Source organism: Cibotium barometz, chromosome 21 (assembly GCF_041138505.1).
Source record: "Cibotium barometz isolate CiBa-2024 chromosome 21, ASM4113850v1, whole genome shotgun sequence".
Lineage (NCBI taxonomy): Eukaryota > Viridiplantae > Streptophyta > Polypodiopsida > Cyatheales > Cibotiaceae > Cibotium > Cibotium barometz.
Genome location: NC_141066.1, coordinates 47,792,353 through 47,809,899, shown reverse-complemented (window position 1 = coordinate 47,809,899; position 17,547 = coordinate 47,792,353). Strand labels below are relative to the sequence as shown.

At 41.7% G+C, this 17,547-nt stretch overlaps 1 long non-coding RNA gene across 5 annotated transcripts in view; it reads right to left on the bottom strand.

Annotated features, from left to right (window-relative positions):
• Nucleotides 1–3,977: 3,977 nt before the first annotated feature.
• The window catches only part of LOC147627271 (uncharacterized), a 78,273-nt gene continuing 64,703 nt past the window's right edge, over nt 3,978–17,547 (bottom strand). For 2 of the 5 annotated variants that reach the window (XR_015268469.1, XR_015268468.1), the window contains one exon: nt 15,209–15,772. This is a non-coding gene — a long non-coding RNA (uncharacterized LOC147627271). The other 3 variants (XR_015268470.1, XR_015268471.1, XR_015268472.1) reach the window with 3 other exon arrangements.

Here is a 17,547-nt window from a genome sequence, read left to right as displayed (position 1 = left end):
CAAGGAAGGATCTCATGGAATCTATGCACAAGAACTCTATGGAGTTATCCACGCATGAGGTTCCTAAAGATCAAAAGAATCAAACACGTCATGCTATAAGCCGAGCTTTTGACCACACCATCAAAATGAGGTAAGAATTGTAAGCTAGCACAATGTGGTTGCCAAAGCACTCTTAAGTTGTCCTATGGTTAAAACACTCTTTCACATACAATCATGAATTTATAAGCATGATTGGGATGTACAATGAAGATGATGGGTTAGATTCTATAGCAAAAGTCCCAATGATGGGTTAGCCTTTATAGCAAAAGACCTAATAATGGATTTGCTTCTATAGCCAAAGACCCTTAGAATGAAAAGTATCATAAGCCATTTTCACAAAAAAGAAGGGATTTCTAAATATATAGAAAAGAATCCTTGTGAGAAGGCCATGTATGAATTCTATGATCTACATTATATGAAACTTTATGCAATGCATGTTACGGGACCAAAGGATACAATGTTAGGGTAGATTTGTAATAAAAAGATATGTTCCTTTTATTTCTTAAATGAAAGTTCTTCAATAGAGTTCCTCTCTCAAGTAAAGTCTCTATTGTGCAAGGACTACTTTAAACATGCTTGCTGTCTAATCAAAATTTAATTTTGATGAATTTCTTAGCTTTTAAATGACTTTCTCTCTCTAGAATTGATCACTCTAGAGAGAGAAATACTAGAAAAGCTCAAGGATAAGGCTGCAAACAAGTGCATGCAGGCAATGTGAAGTGCCTAGGGATAAATGCAAGTTGCAAAAGTGCCTAGAAAATTTAACCAAGACTTCTACATGCTTTTCAAAAGTCAAAACGGGTTAAAAATGACCTCGAAACGGATAATTTATGGCTTCCGGGGCGAGAACAAGGACTAGAACCATGGGCGGATGGGCTGGGGGGACCAAATTGTGGCCAGGTAGGTGGGATTGAGGCTTGGCTTGTGCCCCAAGGCATCCCAACATGAGGCGCCACCAAAAAGTAGGGGTGGAGCCCTACTTTTGGCCAACACCTCACTTTTTGGTGCTAAATAAAAAAAAAGCTTACTTTTTCTAAATCGAGTAGGAAAAAGGGTTGTAGCTTGGTGTGTGGGGCACCAATGCATGCATGGGGGGGGCTCTAGAGAAAGCTCTCACCATCCTCTATGTCTATATAAGCTTGGTTTTGGTGCATAAGAGGGTAACTTTGGTTTTGGTGCTAGTGAGCTCTAGAAAGTCCTTTAGCCAAAACTGTATCGGGGGTGGCACTGTTAACCCTCCTCATGTAGGTTATTTTTAAATCAAAGATTGCTCACGGGTGTAAAATTGTCGCTAAGTTTCTACCTTATAAAGAATCCAAAGCTATGTCTGATAACATGCAGGAAGGAATTGACATGCACACATTCAATTGGAAGGAGGATGAAGCTTCAATTGAAGGAACACAAGCACTACGGTACTTGGTTCAAAAGCTTCATGAGGCACAAGAGAATCCCTCGTTCCCATGGTACAAGCACTTATGCAATCACATCTATTGATCCCCTCAAGCACTCATGAACAAAATCCTTCTAGAGAGCATAACTCTCCAAGAAGAAATGAACAGATCACAAGGGAAAGTGATCAAGAGGAGCACTCTTTGGAAGGTGTACCACAAAGAGGACCATCACCTCGTTCTCCTCATCATTCATCAAAGAGGCATCATTCTAGTATGAGCAATGATTCTAGTTCATTGTGGCGTGGGAGAAAGGAAAGGGGGCGACATCATCAATGAAGAAGGAGGTCCCCCTCTTCACCTTCAAGTTCTCCTACTTCATCGAGCTCAAGAGAATCATCATCTTCTCACGAGCAGTCTTCTCACAAGGTGCATTTTTAAAGAAAGCGCAAGAGGACATATCATGCTTGGAAAAGTGCTCGTAAATTACAAAAATTCAAAGGAGGGAAGAATATCGCCTTTCTTTCCCATGATGGTGCATATGGGCAAACGGGCAAAGTGTTGGCCTTTATCCCACAATTTGATGCCACTTTCGGAGGAGAACATTTCACAGAAAGCTCCAAGATACGTCATGTAGCTATGTATCTTCAAAAGAGTGCTCATCAATGGTGGGCAAGCCTTCGTACACAAGGATTAGCTCCAAAGACATGGGCGGATTGTCGGTTAGCTATTATGCAGTAATTTCTAACCAACCATGCCAAAGATGATGTCCTTACCACTTGGCGAGGGCTCAACCTCGATAAGGGAGAAGTCATGTGTAGAATTATATTGACAAGTCTTGGGATCTCCATCTCAAAGCAATAGTCTTTGAAAAGATTGACTTCTATCAGCAAAAGCAACAGTACTATATAGGTCTTCCTGAAGATATGAAGGCATATGTTAATGCACAAAAGCCCAGAACCATTTCTGAGGTGATACATCATTCTATGGTTGCTTCTGCGAAGATCTTCTCCATTAATAAAGGGGTTCCTAAGCCGTTGGAGAAGGAAAATAAATTCAATGTATATCCTCACAAGGACCAAGAGAGCAATGTAAACAAAAAGAAGGAAAAAGGTGTTTACAAGATCCAACAAAAACTTTCACCGGAAGAACTCAAGAAGTATCAAAAAGAGAATCGTTGCTTTAGGTGTGGCAAACAAGGTCATAGCTATCGTGCTTGCCCGCACAAAGGACCAAAGAAAGAGATGCCACAAGCCACTAACATTCTTTCGTGTGAATCTCAGGATGCTAAGGCCTCACAACTGGGCTATGTGTGGGGAAAGATCAAAGATCAAAATGCTTTTATGTTATTTGACCCTAGTTCCACACATAATTTTATTTTAGTAGAATTAGCACAAAGGTTGGGCATAGAAACAGAAGAGATGGGACCATCTCTAGAAGCTAGTGGAGCCTTCAAAGGTCAAGAAGTCCCAGTTACACCATTAATTGGGAAACTTAGGCTCCATATCCAAGATTATGTTGATAACGAAGAGTTTTATATTTCCCCTATGTTGCATGAAGATGTTATTTTAGGAACGCCGTGGTTTCATCGCATGTATGCACAACTAACATTTCCTAATAGGGTAGTCTCTTTTAGCCATATGGAAAAGAATTTTAGAATTAAGGTTAAAAGAAAAGGTAATTCGATTCGTATTGTAAGCAATGATTCTCTTCAAAAAATAATGAAGTCATCTCTTTTTGCATACTTGATCTATGTCAAAGATTTCCAAACCCAAATATTTTTCATAATTTGCACATTTCAAGTGATAAGGGCAAAGATACCCATGAAAATATAGAATCAAATTTAATGACTTTCTTAAGTCTGTATGATGATTGTTTTACGAATTCTATTCCTAATGAATTGCCTCCATCTCGAGGAAATGATGACCATAGGATAGAGCTTACTCAAGGAAGTTCACCTCCAAATAGGCCTCCTTATAGGGTCTCATTAGCACAACAAGAGGAAATCATGTCGCAAGTCAATGAGCTTCTAGAAAAAGCAATGGTACATCCCAGCTCCTCTCCTTATTGCTCTCCAATGTTATTAGTGTAAAAGACGGATGGTTCATATCGTATGTGTGTAGATTATTGTGCACTAAACAAGAACACTATCAAAAATCGTTTTTCGGTCCCTAGGATTGAGGACATTTTTGATAAGCTTCAAGGATCAATCTACTATAATAGGATTGACTTGAAAAGCAGATATCATCAAATAAGGATTGTACCTAAAGATATCCACAAGACTGCATTTAGAATGCAATTTGGTTTGTATGAGTACTTAGTGATGCCTTTTGGCCTCACTAACGCTCCAGCTACTTTTAATCATTTAATGGATAATATTTTTTGTAAACATTGTAGCTTTACTAGTGTGTTCTTTGATGATATAATTGTTTATTCCAGATCACTCATGAACACAAAGCACATCTAGCAATAGTGTTTAAAGAACTACGTGCACATAAGCTTTATGTGAATAGTAAAAAGAGCGAGTTCTTTCTTAAAGAGATTCGCTATTGAGCCATATTATCTCTAAGAATGGGATCTCTATGGATCCTTAAAAGCTTAAGATAATAGAAGAGTGGCCACAGCCTAGAAATTTACACGAGCTCAGAAGTTTCATTGGCATGTGTTCCTATTATAGACACTTCATAGAGAAGTTTTCTATAATAGCAGGTCCGCTGCATGACTTAACTAAGAAAAAGGTTAAGTTTCAATGTACTATAAGGGAGAACACTGCCTTCAAGGAGCTTAAAGCAAAGCTTATGTTGCAACCACTTTTAGTGCTTTCGGATCTCACCACCAAGACTTTTGAGGTACATTGTGATGCTTGTGGCGATAGCGTAGGGGCTGTACTTTCTCAAGAAGGACACCCTATAGCTTATGAAAGTCATCGCCTGCAACCACAAGAAAAGTCTCTTGGAATTTATGAGAAAGAGTTGCTTGCGGTCATCCATGCTCTAAATGCATGGAAGCATTATTTGTTGGGAACTCCATTCATTATTCAAACAAATCATCAAAGCATCAAATATTTTATGACGCAAACCAAGTTGTCTAACAAACAAATGAGGTGGGCTAATTTTCTTTTGCAATTTCATTTTCATATTGCTCATGTACCTGGTAAACAAAATACAATAGCTGATGCACTCTCTAGGAGACCTACTATTAATGTGATTTTGATTGTGCATAATCATGACTTGACAACGATGATTATAAAGTATACGCAAGATAATGATTTTGCAAACATAGTAGAAGAGTCAGAGAGTGGCAAAACCCATGAACCGTTCTCACTAAAAGAGGGATTTCTATTGCATGGCTCCTACCTATGCATTATACACAAGATCTCCATGAGAAAGTTATGTATGAATCCCATGCTCCTCCCTATGCAGGGCATCGCAAAATTCAAACTACAATGCAAGCAATAGAAACTTATTTCTATTGGCCCTCTATGAAGAAAGATATCCAGGAGTATGTTTCTCAATGCCTTGTATATCAAAAAGTTAAAATAGAGGGAAGGCACCAGGATTATTGCGACCACTACCTATTCGTGTGATGCTCCTTGGCAAAGTATTTCCATGGATTTTATATTTGGATTACCAAAGTCTATCCATGGCAACACAAGAATATGGACTGTAGTTGATCACTTTAGCAAATAAACACATTTTTATACCTGTTAAAAAGACTATTAAGGTGTATCATATGGCTATATTATTTATTTCCTAAATTTTCAAGTATCATGGACTACCAACCTCGATAGTTTCAAATAGAGATCCTCGTATGACAAGTCTCGTCTGGCAAGGGACTATTCGAGAATCTTGGTACAAGACTTAATTTCTCGTCAGCTTATCACCCACAAAGATGAGGCCTTGAGAAGAGGAGAACAAAGCTTGCAAGTACCGACCCAAGGAAGTAGCACGGCAAAAGGGGTTATGGATTTCTTAGCCTCCATAGTCCCTATGAAGTATTAACTCAAGCATAAGCCACCTCTCTTTCTTTGATGTAAGCTTAGTGGACTTGATTAATACAAATCCTTTCGAGGGGGGGCGACCTCATAAATGCGGCCCTCAACCTGGTGTCTTGTGCAAGTTTTTTTACTCTTTGTCTTGTGAATGTTATGCATGTATATGTGTAGAGTAGTAAATTGGTAATCTCTTTAATAGCATCCACAAAATGATTGATTCACATGCTATAATCACTTAATTACTTTTCTCTCTTACAAAGATTGCAATTAGTAAGACTAAGTGGATTACTATGGCTCAAGCATGTGAGAATGCATGTGTGCATATTAATGAACTAAGAGCCATATGTTGTAGGACTAAGCTTAAGAATCAATAAGTGCGGATGCTAAACTTAAATGTGCTAATCATAAGTTTATGCATGGAAATGGTTACATTGATTTTTCGCAATTGTTATCTTGTAATAATAAAATTGCAACACAAGATATTAACTACTACTTGCAATACACGTATATACAAGAATGGGGAGAAGATGACCCATAAAGAGTTCAAGAGCAAAAGATTAATAAAAAGCCTTTCGAGGGGGGTTGGCCTCAAGAAATCTGACCCTCAATCTTGTGTGATTGTGTTAAGTTCTTGTTTTGTTATGCTTGCTTTGCATATGCTACTTGATTGTGTGTGTGAGTAGCTAAATGAATGCATAAGTTAGTTGTTGTAGCTAAATGAATGCATAAGCTAGTTGACGTGTGTCTGAGTAGCTAAATGAATGCACAAGCTAGTTATTGTTTATGTATGCAAGTAATTAAATGAATGCATTAGCTACTATGTTATTTCTTCACATGCTATCACTACTAAGAGAGGAAATTAAAAGGAAATCATTACTAAAAGAGCTTGAGTAAATACTTGTTATTTGCCATAAAGAAGCTTAAAGTAATCATTGGTTTCAAGAAATGCATTACAAAGCAAGGTATTGGGTATATCTTCGGATCATGAAGCAAAGATTGAAGAAGGTGGACAAGAGATGCCTAACGATGTCTTTTTGCAACTTCAACCCTTTTCCATCATCAAACAGGTTAATTATGTATTCATACAGTTGCGGCTTCGACAATCATGGACAGTGCATGGGTTGTGGTTGAAGCCATATGTGAGTCCACCCTTGGAGGATGTGCTCGATGAACAACAACTAGCTTGCTAGATGAAGTAGAGGTCATTGAACTTGAGTAGATACAATTTCTCAGATGGAAGTATGGTTCGGGGAAAAGACAGAGACTCTCACAGTTGTTGGTAGACTACTTGGATACCGTCATCTACCACCAATTTAAGCAAGAGTAAACGTCACGTGCACCATCTCTCAATGCACGGTGACATGTTGGAATAGGCACAAAACATGTGTGCACTTGTGCAATTTGCAAGGCATTTAGCAAGCATATTCATTTTAGGGTTTTATGTAGTTGTCGTAGGTTGCTTTGGATGGGTCTTTGAGTGAACTACATAGCATGATCATTCAGCAGCAAGTTTCATAACTTAATTTTGAGTTGAGAGAATCCGCTGCCATATCTACTGAGCAAAGGGGCAGTCCCAAAGGCAGTGTCTATGTATCTTGTAGATGTCCGCAAATTGAATGTCTAAATATCCCTTAGCAAAGGCCCTTAGGTAGGAAACACGATGGGGGTGAACTTAGTATCCTTAACACAAAAGATGATGAACTTAGTATCCTTAACACAAGATGACCGTTCTACCCCATATCTAGTTCACACTCACTTAAAAGAACCCCTCTGTATCTCTCTCTCTCTCTCAGTGTGCTATCAAGATCGTCTCTTGCTGAACCCTTTGAAGCTTGCCACTGTCCTCCACCTCAAAAAGAAGTACACGATCTCAGAGCATTGTCGAACCGCAGTACGAACATCAAAGCAAGTGAAGGCCCCCATCGAAACTGGTGCTGTAGAATCCATAGTTTGGATCAAGGCCTCCGGAAGAACCACGGCCTCGATGTTGCTGATCATAAGTGCATTGCCTCTCATCTTTGCCAAACGCTCTAATCGTGTTGCCTTAGGGAGCTGTCTAAAGTCGATCCACTCCCCCAGGCTATGGGTTGGACTTGATGCCATGGGTCCCGAAGAAATGTACTGTTGAGATCCCACCATGTGCCTTTTGGCGTTCAAACATGAGGATTCCATACCAGAGGTTGGCAGAGGCACTCCTTAGTGTAGGCAGGCGGTATCTGATTAAATGCAGGGCGGAGTTGCTCGTAGGAGGCAACAAGCTAAGAGATCCTCGCATCTCCACGTAAGGCCAACTTTGCGCATCTCTGTGAATATCCACCGAGTCTTCGACTGCCAAGGCCCTCTCGAGACTGGGGTGTAGCACTGAATACGGTGAAGGAGAAGCTCTTGCCATGGCTCCTTGCCTAGAAGAAGTCTCCACACAATGAACTTGCCTAGAAGCGCCCTGCTTTGGCAAACAATCCACAATCCCCAATCCTCCACGAGAGGTAGGTAAAGTAATGACTAGCCGGCCCTGGTAGGCCGTCCATATGCTCTCGACCAAAGAAGTTTTTTATCAACTGCTGGATCTGGCTGATACAGGAGCTCGAGAAGATCTAGCAGGAGGTGATATACCACATGGTCGCAAGTACCACTTGATTAGCCACAACTGTCCTTCCGACGCGAGAGAGGTGAGCTGAGCTCCAGTGTAATAATTTCTTCCGCACGCGAGGTGGCCAACCTTGCGATAGATGAAACACTGATTCGAGATCCCCAAATACTCCATGCGTTGTCTAATCCCTTTCCCCATAACGGTAAGGAGGATCTCCTTTGGTAGAGAAGAAGGATCGGCACGAGGACGTGCACTGAAGGAAGACCCACCGCTTTCGCGACCACTGAAGTTGTAGTCTGTGTGGACTTGAGAACGGTCCCGAGAACCCCACCAATTTGAGACAGGAGATGAAGGTACTCTTGCCTTAGACCTCACTTAGATCCTGTAAACATGGGGCGATATCTTGCCCTATGTCCAATGTATGACCTCTTACACCCAACTCTTAGTACAAGATGGACAGGTGCATCTATCATACTTTGTATCCCTGTTGGCATGAGATATGGTTTTAAATTGAGCCTAGCAATGGATCCCTCTCCTACACTTCCCATCACCTTGGGACCTTTGATTTTGTATACAGCTTTGTACTACCTTTTCAGTTCTTTTTTGTGATGTCCACTGGACATGATGATTGTACACAGGTTTGTGAACAAAAGGCCCTGCCTCACTCACAACATGCCCTCAACTGCACCCTGCAGAAGCAGTTCACATTCTCTGTTTGACATGCACACACACGCCGCACACGCACTTGTGCACACACACTTTCCGGACTTTACAGACAGCAGCACATCACCGTTTTTAGCAGCCATCTCCACATTCACATCCTTGCCCATTCAGCCGTACTCACATTCTACAACATTTTCCGCACTCCCACCCAGTTCTGGCAGTAGGCTGCAAGCAGTAGACAGTGATCCGACATTGTCAAGCATTGGGCACATACATAATCAACCAATGCAGGTTAGGCAGCCTTTGGATTACTGTGTACATCATCAACCAATGCAGGTTAGGCAGCCGTCGGATTACCGTCGTGTACATCTCTCTTTGAGTCTTTGTGGCGTTTTTTCTATTTTCATTGCACAATTAAACATTCAGCACAACAGAGCAATTTGGGTTTTCCAGTGTGTTTCTCTCATTATGTTCCAGAAGTGGGCACCTGGTGGTGAGTAAGAGGACGTAACACTAGTGGTGTCTTACAAAAAGAATTATGTTCTTGCTTACTCTTCTTCTTCGTCTCTTCTCTCTCTCTCTCTCTCTCTCTCTCTCAAAACAGGGCTGTATTACCGAGTACCTAAAACCCTAGGAGATGCCGGCCTGTCTCAAGGGAGGTACAAAATTGGTACAAAATTGAGAAACGGCCTTAGGCCCACATACAAGAAACCCCAAGAGATGCCCAAAATCTGGTACAAATCTGCCTGAGGCCCAGGGGACCGAGATCAAAAAACCCCTCGAAATAGAGCATAAAGTACAAGAACTGCGGCCAGAAACAGGGTCAAAAAGAAAGGGAGAAGAGAAGGGAACATGTCGTAGATGGTAAGGGGAGAGCTATAGAAGAGGAGAGCTCAGACCAACGCGCACTAGAAGGACGAAGCAACTGACAAAGCCTCCACCGAATAGCCTCCAAGACCGAGGCAACGCCTCACCAACGTGCTCCGAGGCTAGCTCCACAGTCGAAAAGCAAGCTGATCTGGACCCAAACCTGCAAGAGGAGACCAACGGCAGCAATCCAAACTCTTGCACCTGCCTGGTACCAAAAATAGTAGAAAAAATAGAAAAAAAAAACCAGGAATGCATAAAAAAGGAAAACAAACAGTACACACCCACCCAAAAAACGAAAGGAAAACGGGGAAAAAACAAAAAAGCAAACAACAAAAGGCAACGATCGAGGCAAGGGGAAGGCTGCTGTAGCAGAGTCCTCACCAAGACTAACTAGAAATCATACACACCTGCCTCTCAGCAAAACCCCAAGATTGGAGTGGATACCATCAACAGTCTCATCTCTTAGCTAAACCTCAAGATTAAAGTTTATACTTTCTAACGAGGCAAGGGTGACAAATTAGAAGTGATACTCCGCCATCTCAGCTGAACCTCAAGATTGGAGTGGACACCGTCAACACTTCTTTCTCTTGGCTGGACCTCAAGTTTGGAGTGTATACTTTCTTAATCTTCGAGGTGCACCTAGCCTTTTGCCAGTAAACTAGCATGAGTTACCACTGACCGCCGCCACGTGGAGGCGGCACCCTCGGCCGTCTCTCTCTCTCTCTCTCTCTCTCTCTCTCTCTCTCTCTCTGTGGTTTGTCATTCACTCTCGCAACTATCCTGCAATCTAACAGTGACATGGATAAGTCTGGAAAAAAGCCATGAATTATGATAGTATGTCCGACAAGTAAGGTTTTTTTTCTGTCTCTGTAATGCATACGAACATCGTTATCTAAAACTTGTTTTAAGTTTTCTAAATAAGAAGGTTTGGCTCAGCCTATTGGTGTGACTTTCAATTTTGTTGGGCAGGGAGGTTTGCCATTTTATGGTGGTTTTGATTGTTATAATCTATATTTGTGTGTGTTCTAAATCTCCATTGTAGAAGTGTTTTACAAAAAATGTTTTTGTTTTATACAAGTTGCTTTGAGCACTCTTTTGACTATTGATTTTTAAGATTTCAGTAATGCGATTTCATTGGTGAAAGTCACATGTTTCTCTGAATTTTTGAAATATCGAATTGAGACTTTGCTTATTTTGCAATCTACACAGAAGCAGATAGTGGAGCATCTGGCCCATTCAGCAAGTACATAAAACGGTTCGATGTTTTGAACTTTCTAACACTCTCTGGACAGTTTTTTTTTCCATATCTGAAATTTAGCATTTGTATGTAGGAAAAAACTTGATCCGCTTGATACTTACATTCCTCCTGTGCTACTTAGCCACCTAAAATTTCAAGATTTAGGTTTGTCATTCTTTCTTTAAGCAGGAATGTGTTTTCTGCTATTGATCCTATGTATACAGCTCCATCTAATCTTTAACAAGGTTGGTATCACTTTTTGTCGCTTAAGAAGCTTTGACTTCAATTTGCAGAAGCAAAATTGCTGTCAGACAAACCAGAGTATGGTGATTCTCGATCTTTTCTACGCTCAGGTCCTGCGTCCACCCTTCGCTCCAATATTAGGGCGGTGAGTATCTAGGTAATCATGAAGCTTGTGGGACTTGTGAAAAGCTGTTAGACATGACAGTGTAGAGTTCCAACATCACACAAATTTCAAACCAAGTATAGGGAGGGATCAATAAAGCAGAAATCCAAAAGAACCATTGCATGCAACCATATCTTTAAAGGTTATCAATTGCATGTCCCAGGCATTACCTCGATGTGCAATTTTATGCACAAGAAGACATAGTGAATTTGCACAGATTCAAAAGAAATCTGCTTCATTAAAAAGAAGTCGGTAAATCTTGGCTTCCACCAAAAAATAGAGTGGTGTTTGCGGGAAAAAGAGTGAGTTCTTCTCTTGGGCTGCAAATGTGACCCATTCCCAGTGCACAATCCCCATCATACAAATTTTTAATTAGTTTTAAAGAGTTCCCTATTTATGAGGAGGCTGACATGTAGGGGGGGAGTGATAAGAGTTCACAATAGAAATGCGAGAGAGAGAGAGAGAGAGAGAGAGAGAGAGAGAGAGAGTTATAATTATGTTTTTTAAAGGCCAAAATGACCTATGAGACCAAACAAGGTTACAATCATGTGTCTGATCAATACATGTGTGAACAAAACCGGGTACAAAGATAATTGGGGTAAGGTATGAACTGGGTACAACAATCTTTGGTCTAGACTGATCCCAGAAAGAGCTCAATAGATGAATTCCCGCATAGGTTGATCAAGAAAATCTCCTTTGGGGTGAGCTGTTGAGTGGACTTCTGCTAGTATCTGGTGATAATCTCACTATCCTCCTGTGCCATCTAAATCTGAATTGTGGGCAGGGGCGTTGGGTTTGCTTAGATTTCATTTCAAGATTGTGAATGTCTCTCCTTTGGGGAGGGGATGTTTCAAGCTCCAGTTCAAGACATCAGAACATGCAAATCAAGTCTTGGCATAAAACCCTTTGGATGTTCATAGGGCTTTTCTCTATTTGTAAAGATGGAGATAGGTTATGGATCTATCTAGCCCGGTGGATGTTCTCGTTGTTACAATTAGATTCCCAAGGCTTCTACTAGAGTATGTACCTCATGTTTAGGAGATTAGCAGGAGCTTTGGTCATGTTTTTCCTATTGATAGTTTAACCACTTAGGATCGAACTATCACACTTCTAGGTGATTTTGCATTGTTCTTTGGTGCAGGATCCTCAATTTATTTCTCTCCTACAAGCCAAGGTGGAGTTTTCTTTTCTGGCCTTCCGGGACACTGCTTTATTTGTGGGAGGAAAGGACACCTAGTAGTTGCGTGTACCCGTACTAGGGTATTGCTAAAGTAGAGACAAGAGGCAATAGCATAGGAACAAGATACTTCAGGATTAGTAGAGCAAGAGCAGGGTACTTCTTGTGGAGAGTTGTTGGGCAACCCTTAAAAGATCAAATGCAAAGAAAGCATATTGAGGCTGAATATATTGCAGCTTCAGAAGCATGCAAGGAAGCATCATGGCTTGCACGTCTAGTAGCAGATTTGGGTATAACTAGTGAGATGCCAGTTTTGCATGGTGATAGTCAGAGTGCTATCATGTTGGCCAAGAATCCAGTGTTTCATGCAAAGACGAAGCACATTGATGTGAAATATCACTTCTTGCGTGAAGTGCTTGATGATAAGCACATGCAGCTTATCAAGGTTCACACAAACGACAACCCTGCTGATCTCATGTCCAAAAATCTACGTCACCCATTTATGTGAATTCGTAATCTCAGCAAGGAATAGAACGACGTTGGCAATTGTGGGAAGAGTCTTTCGAAGGCTCCCCGTGTAATGAAGGCTCAGCTAGACATCCAAAACATAGGCGATGACTCCACAAAAAGAGGGCGATGTTAGAAAACAGCCGTCAAGATTGTGCGTGGGTTTTCTTTCTCTGTCGTGCTCAAGAAAACTTCCTGCGTAGACACCCACGATTTGGCCTGACGCTCTAATACCAAAAGTAACGAGTTTTAAAAAAATCAACCTTTCAATCTTCCCACGTAGGTAACAAATTATCAAGTGACAGGGGATGGCACTGAGAATAACCGCCCAGCCATTCTCTAGTTCAGCAAACTCTCTCGAAATCTCTTACGTGAGAAATGCTTGTATGCTGAAGACCAAAGCCCACAATTCCCGAGATGGATCTAGATTGCCATATGTCGTCATATTGAGGCCTCAATTAAATACACCATTTTTACCCCTCTCTTGGGATACCATTTATTCATTTGCCCCTTGGCACCATTTAATGCATTTAATTGCCTTTGCCTTAAATCCATCTAGTCACGTGCCATTTTCACCCGCACCAAGGACCTTGACATTTAATCCTTAAACCATTTACATAAAGCACAATAAAAATAATACAAAAGTCGGTTCTCTAAAGGAAAATGTCCACTGATCCCTCCGAGGTCACGTTACCCCAACTAGAGCGTAATAGTCCACCACTGGAGTGCATTGCCTTTCAAGAAGGTGGCTGCCTTCCTTATCTTTGAGCTTTCAATGAAGTTTCCACTAGTATATGCAGCATCAAATTGTTGCAAGAAAGTCAAGGCTTTCAACCTATCTTGCACACCATTGAAAGTTTCAAATTGTACCACAGACCCACCCTCTTTATAGTCCTTTCACTTGCCCTTAGGTGCCACATTGTCATACACAGGAGGCTGGGAATACAAAGGTTGCATCATACCTTGCACATTCGTCCCATTCTAGGCATTTGTGATGCTTTTGTTGAACCACCCATCATTCTAGGCATCCCAACTTGCATCCCCGGTTGCATTCCAAGGTTGGCATACATCACATTTGTAATTCCAGCGTGCAAGCCTCCCATCATGGGTTGCTGAACCCCATGCATACCGGGCTGCATATTTGCATTCTGAGTGCCAGGCATACCCATACCTCCCGTAGGCTGTCCTACCATGGCCTAAAAAACTGATCCACCTCCAAAGTACCCTGGTTGCATCATTGACAGAGGAAAGGACTATTGTCCTTGATTTACAGACTAAAAATTATTGGCATGAGAAAGTTTGATGTCATTCTTATTTCTTCTTTTTCTTAGCTGCCTTCTTAGATTTAGGAGAATCTGTAATAATTTCAGCAAGATTCTGAGTTAATTGCGTGTGCCCACCACACTTGCCAATTGAGCCTTTATGCCCCCCCCCCCCCCCCCAAAAAAATGTACCTAATCGTACGAATACGTACGATACGTACAGTTCGATAAGTACGTACGTATGATTCCATACGTCATACGCAACTAAGCTTGTCAACACCTAGGGACTTTTAGGAGACTTTACCCCCTCTAGATTTTCTTATCAAAAATCACGTCTTATCAAAAATCACGTCCCCATGATAGTGATTGCTTGTATCCATGAGATAGGAAATTGCACGGGCTGTGGAAGAGCAAAGATTTCGGAGAACTGCGAGCGGAATGTCGGAACACAATCATTGGGATAAGTGGTCACCAATATCTAGTACCAAAATCAAAAGTTATGGACCATAGAAACACAGTCAGTGGTGGTAATGGTTTTGAAATCAGCATAGATGCAGGGAAAATGTACAGCAATCAGAAAAATGTGAATAATTTACATGAAGCACCAAATCATTTTGCAGAAAATATATCCATGAGACCACCCATAAGTGGTGAGCTTTAGAGAGGCTAGACTAGAAAACTAGACCTCCATATTCCTCCAATTAAGGGTAGGGTCACCCACAGAGTATGAGGCATGCATGACAGAATACGTATGTACACTTTCACGATCCTCATGAAACATAAGATTGGCAAACAAATTGCAAGTATAGCTACGAAGGTACACAGGCAAACACTTGTTCCCAACCATTTGAATGGGAAAGTGTAGTTGCAGAAAACAAGATCATTTAGCACCTACCACGAAACTGGACTAATTGCAGTAACTGCCATGATCATGTGGGCTGCGACATAGGCTTTGCGTCAGGACAAATAGGCCAGAGCAGAACCTACTTAATGTATCTACGGAGCAGAGAAAATATATGCAACAGAGAATCAGAAGCAAAGAAAAAACCAGACAAGAAGATAATTTTGAAAAGATATTGATATGATATTAGACTTTGAAAACCTACTCTAATTAGCAACCTGGGAAGAAAAAAGGATAATCTACATATGTGCAAGCACATCCACACACAAGTGCACACACAAAGAAGAAACAAACTTCATTGCTATTTTGGGAAGACCACTACTATGCTATACCTCGACAAAAAATTGAAATAATCGGCATAGGCTTCACTACAAGTACCTGTTGCCTCTAGTTGTTTACCTCCTTTTTGCAAATCAGCCCATCTTAACTGAATCCAATACATTCTCACTAAAGGCAACACTTGTGAAATTGGTCCAGTAAGAAAGAGAGCTTGCAAAAAAAAAAAAAGGCTTTCCCCAAGAGAAGCATTGTTTGGGAGCACTATCAAAATTGGAGGAGAAATCTACTTCTCATATGTGAACTTGCATCCCTTGGCCAGCATCCTTTTTAAAAAACTGGAGGAAGAGACATCAAGTTATGGTGGAACATCCATGCATGCAACATAACCCCCAAAACTCTACTCTTTAATGCTCTATTTTTCTTGTTGATCAGCATCATCATCCATGTTCCTGTGCCAGCCTGAAATCATGACAACAAAGAAGTCTTTACTAGATGGTAATAGATTGCATGGTAAAAACTTCATCGTGAATGCCAGGCACTTACTCTATGGTGCTGTCTACCACAAAGAATCTATCTAATAAGACATGGTTGTGTGTGTGTTTAGATGAGCCATGAAAAATGTGATGGCACCAATGTGATGTGAACAGAAAAACTCATTTTCTTCCATTATTACCTCACTTCCATGTAGACCCTTGTGAAACACTGCTCCAGCCATGCTCTAGCTAGCTCAGAACAGAATGCCACTTGAGTCAAAAAAACACCATCCGCCAGCTTTATTTTCATCTTCTCCCATGTTTTTGCCTTGCACAACGGACCTATGACAATGTCATAGTCGTGTGGAGGCCTGGTCTCGTTGAAGTTGCCTGCACAAAACTCTTGCCATGCTAGCTCATCTTCCTCCGTATCTTGAAACCACCTGTATGTAAATGAACGACGCGCACCGGGAGGGGACTTCAATCCATGCAAGACCTCCACGTCCACATCAAATACCATCACGCTCACATGGTCAGTAACACTCTTGGAAGCATGGTAGTGAAGTGGGTGCTCGTAAGCGTGGCGCAGTGAGTTCGATACATAAAAAGCCCTGTCTTGATGCCCTGCATCTTGAATCTGTCCAAGGAGGAGCCCCTTGTGCCATGATACACGAACCACCTTCCGGCCTCACAAGTGTGTGGATTGTAGAGCTTTCGACGAAGATCACCAATTTGACCATGAGAGACAAACTCCCATGATCGTGATCTCAAAGTCTGTCGCCTACTTGGCGCTCCATGCTGTGGGGTGGTAAATGGAGACATGTATACCATAATGGTATGCTGCTCCATATTTTGAAAGTGCATCCTCTGATCAAGAGGTCCACCCCTTCCTCCATCTGAGCCACGTCCAGCCCCCCTCCGACCTCCACCACCAAAGCTCCTACCTGCACGGCCACCTCCATGACCTGCTCCCTGATGACTGTCTCCACCACCATGCTCTGATGCACGTTGTCTCTGTCTCCTTCGTCCCTGCCTCTGCCAACCCCCTCCATCATCTTCTCCAGAATCTGCAACCTCTTCTTTCTCCTCGTCACATGATTCTTCTCCCATGAAACCACAGAGAGGAGATTCATCCTTAGCACGACACTCACTCTCGATATCATGTAACAGGGTGATTGCAATACCTGCCTTTCCATATCTCAATGTATAGTCAAGTCCTAAGAAGGATTATCGGAGGAGGGAGAAATTTGTACGAACCCTGTTGATGATAGAAGGTGAGAAGAAAGTTCCTAAAAATGTAAGCACATCATTCACATCGGTGCTGAAGGGATCTTGATCCAACTCTACTGATCTGTCTATTTTTTCTTGCATCATACCCCAGAAAGTTCCACAACCAGCAGGCATGTGAAACGCCAGCGTCACGAATTCTGGAACCATAAAATTTTCCAAATGCCTCATCCTGTCCTTGCTACGATATCTCTCAAATCCCATCCTGTCCTTCCTGTGATATCTCTTCAATCCCATGCTATTCTCCCTGGTATCTCTCTGTGATGATGATGCTTGCGCCATTGCAATTACAACGCTCAAACCACAAGTGCCCGTCACAGCGCCTCCTGCTATAGTGGAAATGCCGCTCTATGCACAAGTGTCCGTCCACTGCCTCCTGCTATGGCCGGGTTCAGACCAGTAGGCGCCCGCTTCACAAGCCAAAGAAAAATACAATGAGACATGTGACTGCATTTGATTTAAGGCTATCCATGC